Consider the following 18,058-nt stretch of genomic DNA (forward strand, 5'->3'; position numbering starts at 1 on the left):
CACATATATGTGACGGTATTTTGACATTCGTTGACGAAGTCAAAAATTCAGAAAAAGCTGAGTATCTTGTAGTACCTCCCTACATCCTGAATGGCCTGCAGCACCCCGCGCCTCCACCTCCATCCCATGCATTCGTGCTAGTATCATAGCATTTCATCCCCCCCTTCCCCCCTCACATGTAGACTCCTGCTTGCGGTGTGTTCCGACGAGCGTGGATCCTGACACGACTCCGATTTTCCACGTGCTTCCGCATGGCGCCGGCACATCGGACCTTCGCTTCCTCGTCTTCGAAGGGCTCATACGCGTGCCTCCCCCGAGATCCGCCTGGGCGACGACACTGCTCGTCGAGGCTCCCCGCCGCCGCATCGCTTTGCCCTATACCTGCGGTGCAACCATAGGTGGAAAGGATGCGGCGTGGCTCCGTGGCACCGTTGTGTTGTGATAGCAGTCTGACACTGCTTCGAGCTGTGGCACTCGATGCTACAAGGGTCAGGCAATGGTGCTCCTAGTGGGGTGGGGGGGGGGGGGGGGGAGCCGCCACAGGTGACGACGATGTTGTAAGTGACTTCAAGTAGTGCTTCTTGGGGCGTCAGGTGGTGCTACCATCGGCGAGGGCTGGTGCTGCGACATGTGACAACATTGCTACCACCGGTGATGGAGGATGCTACAAGGAGCAACTGACAATGTAGCAAGGACCTCGCCGAAAATCTTGTAAAAAATATATGCGATGCTATAATAGAATAAATTGTTCCTATGTTTGTCCTATTGTTTTGCTACGAGGTTTCCGACAATGTCCCCACCGATGTTGGATTTTCTACAATAATACACATTTCTTGCTACAAAGTCTCCGTTCCAGTCTTCGGTGAGCTCCGATGTCCGACAAGTCTTTCTCTTTTTTTTTTTTTTTGGTTTGAGGTGAACTTCTTTTCTTCGATGAAGCAAAAGTGTGATTTGATGCAAAACTAGATGTAGAAGCGGATCTAGTGGTTCAGAGTAGTTAGATCCAACAGCAGGAAACCTGTATACTAGGGGGTTTTATCATCTGGACCATCTCCAGCATTGTCAAGATTGCAGGGAAAAGCTCTTCCACCCCGACACCTTCAAACATAAAAAAGAAGTTAAAACAACAGATGATTATTACTTGTTGTACAGAACTTTGCGTGCAATGTCATGAGCTGAATAGTTAGCCATGCATGTTTGCCGAAGATGAATTGGCCATTTCCTTGGCCACCAACATGGCACAGAAGTAGAAGCTCAATCAAATCTTCTCCACGAATGAAGAACACTCATCAGTCATCAACCTCAATAAATTCCTCTTTATATGTCGATCACGTCCAAGTAGCAGCCAGTTCTCGTGGGCTGGTGTATACACAGCTTGATATATAGCTAGTACTCCGTACTAGTAATTGGTACCAAGGCCAGTCAATCATGGATGCAGAGCGTACACGCAACGAGCTACTTGAGCTTTCCCTACCCAGAGCGGAAGGCCACGAACGGATCGTTCGTGCAGATTAGGCACTGACTAGTGACTTCCCGGTTGATCGTCAGCTATCGAGCTGTTCGGCGTCCACGTCGGCGCGCGCGGGTGGCTTCGGCGTCGGTTATTTCGGAAAGGAAATCCATGTGAGGTATGTCTCCTCCGCGATTTAGGCAAACCAGTTAATTCGTCGATTCCTCAATTCCTTCTTCCGAAAACCCAGCCGCGGCATGGCGAGATTCCCCGATATGATCCCTCCCTCTCCATCCGATGGCTGCCGGTTCACCTCGCGCTCGTCACGCGGATCATGCCCCCATCCACCGTCTCTCCGCGATCCCCGCTCACCCCCTGCTCGCAGATGCCCGCGCCCGTTGCCTATAAATTCCCTACGTTGTTGTCCTCTTCATCCTCCACCAATGTCTTCACATCCTTCCTCCACAAAACTTATCTGCCTCAACCAATCTTCTGTCATCTCATCAATTCATAAATGACTGCCATAGTCGCTGCACGGTATGGTGAGGACTGAGGACGGCCATGCCGGCGGCCGGACATGACACTCGTCTCCGGCGGCCGCAACCTGATGCAAGTCTACGGTGGCCACAACCTGCGTCTCGATTGCCCTAAGAACTCTGTTTTCTTGATCTAACTTAGCACAATTCTGTTTGGGTAATAAACGCTATACTTATGGTGTAGGAGATATGATGCTCGTCTCCGGCGGAGATGCACGCATGTGCCTGTAAGATCACTTGCCAAGCAACATGCAGGTTCGTGTGTTCGTCTTCCTATTCATCCCAATCCCAGCATCCATCTTCCAAAATGCCTGTATTAACAGTTAATCACGTCTCTTTCTCCGGCGTACCTCTTAATTTTCCGCAGCTTACTTGATTGGATTTTGGCATAGTTTAAAATAGCCGGCTATTGGAAATAGCGGCAACATTTCTGGGAGCTATGAAAGGCTATAGCTGAGCTATAGCGGCTAAATCATCCATTTAGCGGTTTTGCTAATTCATGGGAAAAAATCAAAATTCATATATATCTCTATCAACAATTCACAAATTTGATAATTTATTGGCATTAGGCATAACATATTAACACGGTTACATAAAAAGCTATGAATAAGACACAGTTCGATCCACATATTACAACATTATAAGTAGCAACAATTTCCAGTTTTCCTTTCTTCCTTTTCTTTCCCACTATATTTACAGCATTATAGCCTTAGCGGCTATTTTTTACCTTTTTTTGGGGCTAATAGCGGGTTTTTGAGGCTAATAGCGGATTATCCTGTCTTAGCCTTTGAAGGGCATAGCTTTAGCGGCAGGTCCCTCCGGCCAGCTATAGCCGGCTATAGCCGGGCTATAGCCGGGCTATAGCCGGCTATTTTAAACTTTAATTTTGAGGTTCAGATGAGATTGCATCGACTAATATCCTAAAAACAGATTCATGCATACGATTGCATCAGTAAATAAATAGGAATAAGAGGAAAAATTGTATAACTAGCAGCAAACTGAACCTTGGTCTCTGAATTTTGTAACTCCGAAACCTGGTTGTCTCTCTTTGCGGATGTATAACTTAGTTATTGATACATGTTCACTTGGCACTTATGTATCTTATGATTATAATATGTGTCTCCATCAGTTTAAAAACTTATCATGCATAGCCATGTTATGGACTAGTTCTTTTTAAACCATGCGACTCTGTAATCAGCTAGGAGCGATGTTCATCTAACTGAACAAAACATTGATTTCTGAACTTTATCTGAGCGCTGCTGCTGCCTTGCTAAGAGAAAGGACGCCCACGCCAAAAAAAAAAAAGAAGAAGGTTTTTTCGCAAAAAAAAAAAAAAAAAAAAAAAAAGAAGAAGGTTTGAGTCAGAGTGGATTCGAACCCAACATCTCCTTACCGCTCGGGCAGAGAAAAACCATAATAACCAGCAATGGGTATCTGCATAAAGTACACACCTTACCTTTTTCTTCTGTAACTTTGTCCAGTCATGTCAAAAAACAAAAAAAAACTTTGTCCAGCCGAGTGCTTGGGAGAGCAGAGTTCCACCGGTCCACTAGACAGTCAACCCAGTGCCGCCGCCTCATCTCCCACGCCGCCAGCATAACCTCCGCCGCCGACTCATCTCCCCCAACCCCATTTTCCCGCTCACTCTCCACTCCGCATCAGATCGACCGATGCCACACAAGGCTCGTCGATGGAAGAGGTGGCGCCAAGCCATGGCGGCGCTGCCGGCGCGCGGCGGCGAAGCAAGCCATGGACGGTCGTCGTCCGCGTCACGCTGCGAGGAGCATCTCCTCGAACGAGGGGATGGCGGTGTTCGGTGGTATCCGCGGCAACGGCTGCTCACCGACTTACTCCTCCGCCGATTTTTGACGGCCGGGAGTCCGTGGACGCGCAGGGTTCCATGCTCGGGTGGGGCGCGGGCGCGCGGCGACATCGTTGGCGAGGTCGAGCCGGTCGCCCGCAAAGGCCACCGCAGCGACCTCGACGCAGCGGTCTAGGAGCTGGCCAACATTGACCTCGCAAGGTACTGACTTTAGCATGCTCCATTGGCTTTCTACCTGATGGATTTGCTTTGTTCGTCAAGATTTTACTGGTAATACTGCTTTGCAATTATCTAGCTCGGACCTTCTATGGTTATTGCAATCATAAGAGAGATAATTAGTTCGCCCTCATAATTATGTAATTTTTTTATATCGTCACAGCTGATATGTGTTGTTGCCTTCCTGGGCTCCACTAATTAATTATTTACTAATTAATCAACGGAGTAATGGAACAGAGATTATAGTAAGAACTGGTATATGCATTTGTATAAAGTGAACCCTGTGTATGTCATTGAAAACACCCATTTTATTATTTCTTGGATTTGCAGCACATTGATTGATGTATTAACAAATTCATAATTACACAGTCACATAGATTTGATAAATAATCCCCAAGCAAACTGAGTTAGCTAACCCCAATTTCACCGATGTATATGTTGTTTGGTTTTGCTTTGTTCTACCAGTGTTAGGTGTATCCATTCCAACTCTATTTAGTTTGAACGGATAGCTCTGTTCAACAACTTTAGCTTATTTTCATTTCTCTTACACTTAGAAGTTTCGGTCAGGAAGGTATAATTCAGTCTTTTTGATTTATGTCTTCAGGTGTTGAGAAAAGAATCCTAGGCACCTGATTTCCTACAAACAAACTGGAAATAACCTTGAGATTTGCAAGGTTATGTCCTTGTAGAATCTTCTCCTTTCATTGAAATTCCTAGCATGTTGTCCTTGTTTTCTAATTTATTTTTTATGTTTCCTGGTGTCAGTAGTAGGAGTAATCTGAAGCTCCACTTTCAGAGAAAACCCACCAACCGTATCCCAAGTTGTGTTACTGGCCTCAACTGGTCGTTGCCATGGTATAGTGTAATTTTGTTGTTATGGTGCTGCTACCTTATGTTTCTGTGTAGGAATGCATGAAAGGATAACCTTTGAAACAAGATAATGTCAACAAGAAATGTTTGATAATCGATCCCACCTCGGTGGCAAATATAAACCTTGAAAAAACAATGAATTGCATCTTGCAAAAGTCCCTTGCACTATTCCTCGTCTCTTTTTCAGTCATATGCACGAATGATGATCTAATTCTCTGTACAAAAAAATCTAACTCTGCGCGCAGATGATTGGAGTCCAGCCCTCACTGGACTCTTTCGCTGATGATGTACGGCGGTCGGTGTCTTCATGGTGGCGCCTAACTGCATGGAGGTTATGTAGGTGCGGGGTCTGATTGTCATGGACGTCGTGCAGGAGATTGAGCTACTGGCCTGCAAGGGCCATCACAGTGACCACGATGTTGCCTTCCAGAGCTCGTTGACAACGTCATCCAATGGTACTGTCTTCTGAATGGATTTCTGCCCGATACACCGTTTGATTTTAACTTTTTCCGCTAGTATTAGGTGTACTCAAACATGTCTTAATTTGGATGCACAACTATGTTTAGCATATGTGGCTTAATCACACAGGCGTAAAGAAGTTTGTTGTTTTGTTATTAAGACTAGCGTCCGATTCATGGTAATATATGCGTGAAGAAGAAATTTTTTCTACATGAGCACATTTGTATTTTCATTGATACAAGACTTATCCAGTTGTAGCAGCCAAGCTTTAAGAAAAATCTTTGAACCATTCGTTCAAAATAAATACAGAGAATTATGTTGTTAAAAATAGGTTCTTGTATCAAACCAGAACACTGCAAGGAAGTTGCAAAGCCAGAAAAGATGCATTGCAATTCCCTGCTGGATAGCAACACTACTAGTTGTGAACTAAAAACACTACAGAGCATAGAAGTAGCAGAAGTAGAGGCCATAGCTCCAAATGTAAAGTTCCCATGCCATAGTGTAATTAACAAATTGAAACATTTAGCCATAGTTTAGACCTTAACTAATTAAGGTCATGAAATGGTACATGAGGGCAGAACAAATTCACTGTGCAGAAATCTATAAGAGAGGTAGCACACTAATAGTTTAAGGATTTGTTTGCAACAGAGTGCATTTCCCGAGTTCTAACTGTGCCTTAATAAATAATGAAATTAATATGTCATGTCACCAGGACACATTCACAGTCTCTGCAAGTATTTTTTGTATATCTGGTTTCCTGGGTAGTTGCATCAGCGAATCATCATCAAGCCGCCGGTTTGTTGTCTAACTCCTATGTATGTGTGGTTGCAGAATTTTGTCGCTCACAAGACATCACAATAGCGTCTGCAAGCGGGCGACTCGATCTGGTTTATCATCATCATCATATGGTGTACAATGACTGTGATGGGCCCGAATAACACCTCTAGTCCTCTCTGTTGCCACCGGCGTCATGCTGCTGGTGGTCGCTTGCCCCGCTTGATACTCCCAGGAAAGCAGGCGATGGGGCCAGCTCTAGGCCACCCAAGGTGTGGGATGTGGTGGTGGCGTGCTGGATGCTGGAGGACGAGTGGGTGCTCCCTGGCCAGGTTGACGCAAGACACGTGGTGAGCTACAAGTTGTATGTGTGACCTCCATTCAGTGTTCATTGTAGCAGCTATTAGTTATTCTTATGAACATTTTTTTCTTTCAAGGCCATAATTTTTTCCATCTGTAATTTTTTTTGTAGTAAAGAGCTACGCATATGAATCTGCAAAAGTTGAACTTTAATATATATAGTTTGATTTTTTTGCTTATGCTTTTTGATCATTAATTATTTGACTTGAAATATATATTTGATGCCCAACAATTGGTTTCTTTGTTCAAAAAATAGATGCTAAGCCAAGATACCACCACCGCATTGCTTTAGTTGATTACCATAAATTGCCCTTTTGTATTATGGTGTAATTTTATAGTATTTTTATTTGCATGTACACCAAGGTGGGGTTTTGGACCACACTAAGAAGAACATGGTAAAGGAGGCGCTCCCTAGCAACGCCTCTATGTAGGTGCTCGTCGGCCAAATATGTACAACATCGGCTACGACGTCAACAAGAATGAGCAGAAGGTGAGCCCCTCCATCGCTTTTGTTCCAGATATTTCTGGAATTTGGGGTTAAAAAAGATGCCTTTTACAAACCTCGGAAGCACTGAGGTGAAGCAAGCTCAATTCAGATATTTAGGTAACAGATCTAGTTGATCCTACCACGGTCATCAGAGTGAAAACTGTAGATTTTAATGTGTTTGTGTTCTATTGCTCTGTCAGACAGAAAAATTGCGTGTCTAACATTCGAGGACACATGCTGTCTGGCATGACATGTTGGTAGCTCGTAAAAGATTATCATCACTTAAGAATCATAGTTGTTCGTGTGATGTTATTTGGGGTTAGGTAACTCTAGTGCTCAGTGTATGTTGCAACTCTGCCGGGTTAGAATATTTTGCTCCCTTGAATCTCCTCTCGTGCTATCGTATATGATGGTGTGTTGCCTGATTTTTTTCTTCCTATTTATGCTATGTGCATGGAGTCTTTGTTTCTTATGGGATAAACATTATGTTGTATTCTGTTGATGCAGTCTTTGTCTTGGTTTTTCCTGGCTTTGTTGTGGTACGAATGCCAGCTTCATTTTGCAACAACTATATCACTGTTTTATGTAGATCCCTGATGTAGGTTGCTGGGTTATCTTGCATGTCTACTTCCACGGTAGAAGATTCTGCTATGTAAACCTTGCTACTGGCCGTTCATACATGAGTCGTGTTGTTATTTCTGATAGATCCACTTCTTTTTTCTATACATCCTCCACAATATCTTCTCATCCTTCCTCCACAAAACTTGTCTTCTGTCATCTCATCAATTCATAATGACTACCATAGTCGCTGCACGGTATGGTGAGGACTGAGGACTGCCATGCCGGCGGACATGACACTCGTCTCTGGCGGCCGCAACCTGATGCAAGTCTACGGTGACCACAACCTGCATCTCGATCGCCCTAAGAACTCCGTTTTCTTGATCTAACTTAGCACAATTCTGTTTAGGTAATAAACGCTATACTTATGGTGTAGGAGATATGATGCTCGTCTCCGGCGGAGATGCACGCATGTGCCTGTAAGATCACTTGCAATGCAACATGCAGGTTCGTGTCTTCGTCTTCCTATTCATCCCAATCCCAGCATTCATCTTCCAGTATGTCTGTATTAATAATTAATCATGTCTCTTTCTCCGTTGTACCTCTTAATTTTCCGCAGCTTATTTGATTGGATTTTGAGGTTCAGATGAGATTGCATCGATTAATATCCTAAAAACAGATTCATGCATACGATTGCATCAGTAAATAAATAGGAATAAGAGGAAAAATTGTATAACTAGCAGCAAACTGAATCTTGGTCTCTGAATTTTGTAACTCTGAAACCTGGTTGTCTCTCTTTGCGGATGTATAAATTAGTTATTGCTACATGTTCACTTGGCACTTATGTATCTTACGTTACAATATGTGTCTCCATCAGTTTAAAAACTTATCATGCATAGCCATGTTGTGGACTAGTTCTTTTTAAACCATGCGACTTCTGTAATCAGCTAGGAGCTATGTACATCTAACTGAACAAAACATTGATTTCTGAACTTTATCTGAGCGCTGCTGCTGCCTTGCTAAGAGAAAGGACGCCCACGCCAAAAAAAAAAAGAAGTTTTGAGTCAGAGTGGATTCGAACCCAACATCTCCTTACCGCTCGGGCAGAGAAAAACCATAATAAACAGCAATGGGTATTTGCATAAAGTATACCGGTGCCATACACGTCACCTTTTTCTTCTGTAACTTTGTCCAGCCGAGTGCTTGGGAGAGCAGAGTTCCACCGGTCCACTAGACAGTCAACCCAGTGCCGCCGCCTCATCTCCCACGCCGCCAGCATAACCTCCGCCGCCGACTCATCTCCCCCAACCCCAGTCCGCATCAGATCGACCGATGCCACACCAGGCTCGTCGATGGAAGAGGTGACGCCAAGCCATGGCGGCGCTGCCGGCGCGCGGTGGCGAAGCAAGCCATGGACGGTCGTCGTCCGCGTCACGCTGCGAGGAGCATCTCATCGGACGAGGGGACAGCGGTGTGCGGTGGTATCCACGGCTACCGGTGCTCACCGGCTTACTCCGCCGCCGATTTTTGACGGCCGCGAATCCGTGGATGCGCAGGCTTCCATGCTCGGGTGGGGCGTGGCGACATCGTTGGCGAGGTCGAGCCAGTCGCCCGCAAAGGCCACCACAGCGACCTCGACGCATCGGTCTAGGAGCTGGCCAAAATTGACATCGCAAGGTACTGACTTTAGCGTGCTCCATTGGCGATGGATTTTCTTTGTTCTTTGTTCGTCAAGATTTTACTGGTTATACTGCTTTGCAATTATCTAGCTTGGACCTTATATAGTTCTATGGTTATTGCAATCATAAGTCAGATAATTAGTTCGTTTTCTGCATTTGTACCTACCCTCATAATTATGTAATTTGTTTACCATCACAGATGGTATGTGTAGTTGCTTTGCTGGGCTCCACTAATTACTTTTTTACTAATATAATTAGTCAAAGGAGTAATGGAACAGAGATTATAGTAAAAACTGGTACAGTATATGCATTTGTATAAGGTGAACCCCACGTATGTCATTGAAGGCACACATTTTATTGTTTCTTGGATTTGTAGCACATGAATTAATCTATTAACAAATTCATAATTGCACACACAGATAGATTTGATAAATAATCCCCGAGCAAACTGAGTTAGCTAACCCCAATTTCACCGCTGTATATGATGTTTGCTTTTGCTTTGTTCTATCAGAGTTAGGTGTATCCATTCCAAAGTCTATTTAGTTTGGACAGATAACTCTGTTCAACAACTGTAGCTTATTTTCATTTCTCTCACTTCAAGAGAAGTTTATGTCAGGAAGTTATAATTCGGTATTTTTGATTTATGTCTTCAGGTGTTGAGAAAAGAATCCTAGGCACCTGATTTCCTACAAACAAACTGGAAATAACCTTGAAATTTGCAAGGTTATGTCCTTGTAAAATCTTCTCCTTTATTGAAATTCCTAGCATCTTGTCTTGTTTTCTAATTTGTTATTTATGTTTCCAGATGTCAGTAGTAGGAGTAGTATGAAGCTCCACTTTTAGACAAAACCCACCAACTGTATTCCAAGTGGTGTTACTGACCTCAACGGTTCGTTGTCATGGTATAGTGTAATTTTCTTGTTATGGTGCTCCTACCTTATGTTTCTATGTAGGAATGCAAGAAAGGATAACCTTTGAAACAAGATAATGTGAACCAGAAATGTTTGATAATCGAATCCCACCTCGGTGACAAATATAAACCTTGAAAAACCAATGAATTGCATCTGGCAAAAGTCCCTTGCACTATTACTCGTCTCTTTTTTCAGTCATATGCATGAATGATGATCTAATTCTGTGTACAAAAAAATATAACTTTGGAGTGAGTCCAGCCCCCTGGACTCCTTTGCTGATTATGTTCGGCAGTCGGTATCTTCATGGTGGAGCCTGACTGCATGGAGGCCATGTAGGTGCAGGGTCTGATTGTCATGGACGTCGTGCAGGAGGTTGAGCTATTGGCCTGCAAGGGCCACCACAGTGACCACGACGATGCCATTCAAGAGCTCGTCGATGACGGCATCCAAAGGTACTGTCTTTTGAATGGATTGCTGCCCGATGCAAGCATCGTTTGGTTTTACTTTTTCGCAAGTATTAGGTGTACTCAATCATGTCTTAATTTGGATGCACAACTATGTTAAGCATATGTGGCTTAATCACACAGGCGGAAAGAAGTTTGGTGTTTTGTTATTAAGCCTAGTGTCTGATTCATGGTAATAGATGCGTGAAGAAGAAAATTTTGCACAGTCTCTGCAAGTATTTTTTGTATATGTGGTTTCCTGGGTAGTTGTATCAGCGAATCACCATCAAGCCGCCGGTTTGTTGTCTAACTCCTACGTATGTGTGGTTGCAGAATTCCGTCACTCGCAAGACATCACAATAGCGTCTGCAAGCGGGCGACTCGATCTGGTTTATCATCGTCATCATGCGTTGTACAATGACTGTGATGGGCCCGAATAACACCTCTAGTCATCTCCGTTTCCACCGGCGTCATGTTGCTGGTGGTCGCTTGCCCCGCTTGATACTCCCAGGAAAGCAGGCGATGGGGCTAGCTCTAGGCCACCCGAGTTGTGGGATGTGGTGGCGGCGTGCTGGATGCTGGAGGACGAGTGGGTGCTGCCTGCCCAGGTTGACGCAGGACACGTGGTGAGCTACAAGTTGTATGTGTGACCTCCATTCAGTGTTCATTGTAGCAGCTATTAGTTCTTATTCTTATGAACATTTTTTTCTTTCAAGGCCATAATTTTTTCCATCTGTAATTTTTTTGTAGTAAAGATCTACACATATGAATCTGCAAAAGTTGAACTTTAATATATATAGTTTGATTTTTTTTGTTTATGCTTTTTGATCATTAATTATCCGACTTGAAATATAGATTTGATGCCCAACAATTGGTTTAAATAGATGCTAAGCCAAGATACCACCACCGCATGGCTTTAGTTGATTTACCATAAATTGCCCTTTTGTATTATGGTGTAATTTTATAGTATTTTATTTGCATGTACACCAAGGTGGGGCTTTGGACCACACTAAGAGGAATATGGTAAAGGAGGCGCTCCCTAGCAACGCCTCTATGTAGGTGCTCGTCGGCCAAATATGTACAACATCGGCTACAACGTCAACAAGAATGAGCACAAGGTGAGCCACTCCATCGCTTTTGTTCCAGATATTTGTGGAATTTGGGGTTAAAAAAGATGCCTTTTACAAACCTAGAAAGCATTGAGGTGAAGCAAGCTCAATTCAGATATTTAGGTAACAGATCTAGTTGATCCTACCACGGTCATCGGAGTGAAAACTGTAGATTTTAATGTGTTTGTGTTCTATTGCTCTGTCAGACAAAAAAAATTGCGTGTCTAACATTTCGAGGACACATGCTGTCTGGCATGACATCTTGGTAGCTCGTAAAACATTATCATCACTTAAGAATCATAGTTGTTCGTGTGATGTTATTTGGGGTTAGGTAACTCTAGTGCTTGCTGTATGTTGTAACGCTGCTGGGTTAGAATATTTTGCTCCCTTAAATCTCCTCTCGTGCTATCGTATATGATGGTGTGTTGCCTGATTTTTTTTCGTCCTATTTATGCTATGTGCATGGGTTCTTTGTTTCTTATGGGATAAACATTATGTTGTATTCTGTTGATGCAGTCTTTGTCTTGGTTTTTCCTGGCTTTGTTGTGGTACGAATGCCAGCTTCATTTTGCAACAATTATGTCACTGTTTTATGTAGATCCCTGATGTAGGTTGCTGGGTTATCTTGCATATCTACTTCCGCGGTAGAAGATTCTGCTATGTAAACCTTGCTATTGGCCGTTCATACATGAGTCGTGCTGTTATTTCTGATAGATCCACTTATTTTTCTATAGTAGCTATGCATTATTCTAACTTTATCCTAATAGTCCTTCTCTAGTATCTATAAGCATTGTCATAGGATGTATGATTGAGACTAGAATTTGTTTTCACATATTGGTAGTAACTTGATTATTGAGTAAATTCCCTCTTCTTAATGCATATCTAATTTATTTGAAGTTGATTTGCTACTGGGAAAAGATGGCGATGATGATAAATTTAAGTCTCTCGTTTCTTAAAACATTGACATCTTTGGCAAGTCATTCCGCAACTCCGAGGTCAAATTGAACAACTTCCGGTGTTCCACAAGTTTGTTCTTTGTTTCTCCCATTCCTTTGTTTTTTGCCTTGATCTTGCTACCATATTTTCTTTGTGGATAGTATTTTTTCCGGACAATGATAAAAAGCATGAACAAAACACACCATCTTTCGGGGCTGATTGGGACATTGCTATAAATTTTGCAATTCTGACATCTTTGGCATTAGATTTCAGAAGTCAAATCCTGATGGTTTGATTAGTTAGTTGACATTGTTACAAGTGGTTGCTTATTTGATTCCTTACTAGGTTTAGGCTTAAGAATAATCTCTTCTTGTGGTATGAGTAAAATGATATCTTCTTGCAATTTCTGGATTGCGCATGCTCTACTTTTGTGAGCTTCACACCTTTGTGTAGGTAACGGTGCTGGTGAAGAATTTAAGACACAAATCTGTAGTAAAAACTCGTTGTGTTGTTTTGCTTTAAAACTCCCCACCCGGAACCTGAGCTACTTTGTGTTTTTTTGCAGGGCACTCCTTTCATTCACATCGAAGACAACTCGTACTAACATCAGATTCTCGTCATCCTGCGAAAAGCTGTCGGGGGCGCAAGGGGAGGTATAGAAGTTAGATCAGAATCTGATCGATACCCCTTCCTCTCTGGTTTGTTGCACATCGTTTGAATTTCTTTGTGATCCAATATTTCCTTATGTCGTCGTCAATTGTGAATGCGGCAGGTCTTCTTTTTCCCGTGATGGTGCTGATGCAGTAGGGGCTGGACTCGCTGTGCCCCTTGCTGGTAGTAGCCTCAACTTACCGGTGCACGACAGGACTGAAAAAGTCAAGCACCACACCGACACTCATGGGAGATTGCTAGTTTAGTTTCGAAGGTACATCTTATAAAAAAGAGAAGTTTGGAGCTAGTTTGGCATCGCCATTAGTCCGTAGTGCTAATGTGGTTGGGCAAACCTAATGAGCTCATCCAAATTTATCTACGACATAAATTTTGAAGTAGCTTGTTTGGAATCATAGTATTGTGTATGTTTTGAGTCATAATTGTTTTTATACTAGGGATCAACTCACTTAGTTCATTAAAACTATGCAAGCCTGAAAAAAAAAATCTGATGGTGATTTTGATGTCCATCTTCTTGTGGGCATTACAGGTTCCGTACAACTGGACTTCCTACGTCGGGATATGTATTTCCACCACCACAAGGTAATATTCTTCTCAATCTAGTAGGCACTCCTAATATGTGATGGTGAGAAGCAAGATATTTCTAGCTTAGCTTGCACTTATATTTAGATAGTCAGGTAGAAGTTCAAAGAAAATACAACCACCACCTCTGACTTTTTCTCACCTTCATCTTTTATTTCTCAGATCTTAATTAGTATACTCCTTAAAGTTACACATAAACAAATTGATCCCGAAGACAGCCCCATTTCATTTTTAACTGGACCAACAGATTTTTTACAGTTTCTATTGTATTATCCATATTTTTAAGAGCCTAGATGTATTGCATGGTGGGAGACAACATTTTCTCCTTTTCGTGCATAGCATAAACACCTTCCTTGTTCCAAACCTGGTAACCTGATACCGGTTGTTTGTCTTTATGTCCTTACATGAAAGCTGGTGACTAAACCATCATCACGGTGTACCATGGCTTCGATGTGCCCGAAGAACACATCTTGTCCTTGTTGTAGACACCGGGTACGAAGGTTCCAGATGTGTTTGTTGGCCAGATGTGTACTACTGAGACTACGAGGTCAAAAAGAAGGTGCACAAGGTGATCCCTATATCACTTACGTTCCATATTTGGATGATGCTCCAACCCTCGAGCATATGTTAAAAGGTTAGGTAAAAGTAGAAAGTGGATATAGGTGGAAAACTTTATTGGTAGATTGTTTTTATCTGCTTCGTTTTTCTTTTACTTCTCTAATATTGTTCCAAGTCCTTGCGGGTACACATTCTGAAATGTTACAAGGGAACCATTTCTTCAGCAGAAGGCATGTATTTTCTATTTCACTTGGATTGTGTGTGAAGGTTCTTGCTATGTTATTCGTCAGCATAGAAAAAGGTCTAAGAAAACAAAACAAAAAAAGTACACCATGTAACAGAATTCCGTTGCAAGTTACAAGAGCAAATCTGGCCTAGAAGTTACTCTTTTGATAAGAGTTGCTACTGGAATTATGTGAATTGCCTGATGATTAGTTTTTGTGCTAAGAACCTGTGCTACTCTTGGCTAGTCCTGACCGAACCTACACATATCATTACCCCCAAAACACATGGATGTTGTGTCATCTTTGTTTTCCTTCGAGGAGACCTTAATGAAGAGGAGGAATGGCCGCCTGAGTTTGACTATCAATTAGGATGTTAGAAATTAAGAATTTCAGTACTGAAGTGTGATGTACCGAATAGAGATATTGACAATCATGCCGTGATATTTGCCTACTTCTATGCAGCAAATATTACCTCGTAAATGAACAATATTTAGTTGTATCTATCGCTTTGTGTATTCTACTATATAGCTATTTTTAACATGAAAATTTTCATCCTGCTAAGTGGTTATCTTTTGGTGGTTAGTAATTCGGCCTTATGATATGTTCTGGTAGTTATCTTGTGCATGTTTGCTTTGAGAATCTCATGTTGCTAATCTCGATTTTCTAGCTATCAAATTTATGTCTTCTCCATGTCATATATTTCTAATGTTACAGTGAACCGTCTGTATTCTTTTCGAGAAAACGCAATAGACTATTGCGTTTCATTTCATTGAAAAGGTAGAGCACATATTTATAAGCCTCCTAAGAGGTTTATAGGTGACCCATAGAAAAAACAAAACATCATCGGTGAACATCCCAGGTTGTTGGCCACATATTCCTTAGGCATTTGGCACCGGCACTTGCCCACATCGTCGCTTCCTCCTTGATTTTGGCCAGGAAGTTCTGCATAGAGCGTCAACACCGCAACGGTGGCAACGCTTTGGCATGCTCTTGTGCACGTCAATCCACTAGTCAGTGTGGTTTGCCCCATCGCATGGTGGTTGGCATGGCCGCCTAAGCTAGGGGAGAACCTCGTGCCAAATATGCCGAGAGAAGGGGCAAGCCATGGCGATGTGGTGCATCGTCTTTGGTAGCTGGTCACATAGCACCCACATGGCATTGTGCTACGGTCCTCGGCGCGCCATGCGATCGGTGTGGTCATTTATGTAGTGTCCCATGCAGTGTCCCATGCATTGTTTGTTCAACACTTAGAATATGAGGTACCCATTTTTTTCACAAAAAACATCTTAATCATTATTTTACACCCCTCAGGATTTGACTCTAGAGTTTGTGCCGCTCTATATGTGACTGGCTGATGATGTTCTCCAGGTGCATTTCTAGTGGAATTACTATGATTGTGTATGCAAGAGTATGGCCTTGCTAGTTTTCTTTAACCTTTAGATAAGCATGAAGGTGTTTGCAGTAACGGCCAGTTGATTTAGTTCATTAAAAATATTCTCCTTCCATGTGCGAGGTTGTTTTTTTATTGGTTGTCCTTTTGTTCTAAATTTTCCTTATCCCGTTGCAATTCCATATGCATTCCTGGGAAGGCCGATTAAGCATCTGTTTTCTTTACCATTCGATTGATGTATATACTTGAAGGAAAACTTGTGAGTCTGTTGGTCTATCTGTATAACAGAAGTGTTGTTATGCACTATCTCCGACTCCATTTCAAAGCAGTGAGTGTAGTGCTTCCAAAATACCTCTCCAAAGTTGACTTGTGTGTACGCATATCATGTCATCACCAGTTAAGTTCTAGCACCAATAACTGGAGAGAAATTTACACTTGCTTTCATTAACACATGTATGCTAGTAGGTAAACGGTTAGCCACATGAATAAAAACATCAAAACTTTACCATTGTTGATGTTGTGTAATCATGTTTGGTCATGCTAGGAGGCGCCAGAAGCTCTCGAGGCATTCTGCTCCACGTGGTGCTGCAGGTTGTTTTTAAGGAAACTTCAGCCGGTTCATCCATTGATGGGTGGTTGCTCTTCTCTCAGTCTAGAGGGAGGATCGTCGGCCATCGTGATGTTCAACTAAGTTGGTGACAGCTAGCATGGACATCATGGCTATGCACGGCTGGCAGCAACACTTGAATTTGTGTGTGTAAAACTTACAAGCCACTATATCTTTTGTACAACCTGTAAATATTTTAGCTAGATGCAAGTTGAGGTCCTCAATCAATTGTGGACACAAGCAACCTATTCAGCTATGGAGAAATGCGAGACTGTTGTTACATTATTGGCAACATTCGCCGTTGTTACTCATTTTGCATCAATTTAATATGATTTGGCTGCATGTTTGATCTATGGTGCAGCTTTTGGTAGCTTGACACTAAATGGAGTCCCATGGTATGTGACAGATATTTTACTAAAGTCATTGCTTTGTGTTTGTCTGATGATGTAATAATACCGATTGGAATTTCGCTAAACATATTTTCTACGGTGCTGGGAACACTAATATTGGAATCCCCGTTTAACCGTGGAATTTTTTAATTGACCTCTCCGGAAGAAAATAAATAAATAAAATCATGGCTATCATAAGAAAACAAAGAAGGAGAAATGTGACAGGAGACTCTGGATGTAGCCGCATCACCATGTTCCATTGGAAACATACATGGGACGGGAGAGACTCGGTAATTTTGTTGTACTTTCCGTGGAATATGTACATTAGTTATTGCCAGGCACACGGTGATGGGAGAGATTGCTCCTTAATATGGAGTGATTACATCAAGCAGTAATGAGGGGTGGGAGGAGAATCCGGAGTGTGTTAATATGGATAGAAATTATCCCCCGGGAAGAATCCCATGCATGCACACATTAATTTGATGTTAATATGGACAGAAATCATCCGCGGGAAGGATTCCATGCATGCATACACACATTAATTTGTTGTTGTCTCTCCGTCCCTGGAGTTTGGTATCCACAGGATAGGTCAATGATCCGCGTGAACGTGCATGTGAGCCGTCGATCTTCTTCCTTTTCATCTCTCCTCTCAACATACATCAAAGAGAGACGAAAAAAAAGTAGCGGCAAACTATGGCGCAGAGTTTTTTTTTTCAATTTGAACGAGAACTCCTCAACCTTGGGCTTGTCTGAGTCTATAAATATAAGGAGGGGTGGAGCTTACGCGTGCGTCGCGTGTGACTTAGACTTCGACTCTTGCTCGGAGAGGAGAGGAGAAGAGAAGGGAGGGCTATCATGGCAGTGGAAGGTTCGGCGGCAGCTGCGGGGTGGATAGGGTAGCGAGTGCGGTGGATCCGATCTCCGGGCAGCTGGCCGCGACCTACCTCTTCTCGTCAGGTTCTTCTCATTCCGGCTTCTCATTCCGGTGATCTTTTCTTGTGCTTATTGCCTGGTTCCATCCAGGCGTGA

The 18,058-nt window shown here is 42.8% G+C and overlaps 1 protein-coding gene and 1 pseudogene across 1 annotated transcript in view; both read left to right on the forward strand.

Moving 5' to 3' along the window:
- The window catches only part of LOC124661451 (FBD-associated F-box protein At4g13985-like), a 52,607-nt gene that overhangs the window by 32,760 nt on the left and 1,789 nt on the right, over positions 1–18,058 (forward strand). The gene's annotated exons all lie outside the window — the stretch shown is intronic.
- LOC124685491 lies at positions 12,782–12,866 on the forward strand (annotated as a pseudogene).

Source organism: Lolium rigidum, chromosome 1 (genome assembly GCF_022539505.1).
Source record: "Lolium rigidum isolate FL_2022 chromosome 1, APGP_CSIRO_Lrig_0.1, whole genome shotgun sequence".
NCBI classification, from domain to species: Eukaryota; Viridiplantae; Streptophyta; class Magnoliopsida; order Poales; family Poaceae; genus Lolium; species Lolium rigidum.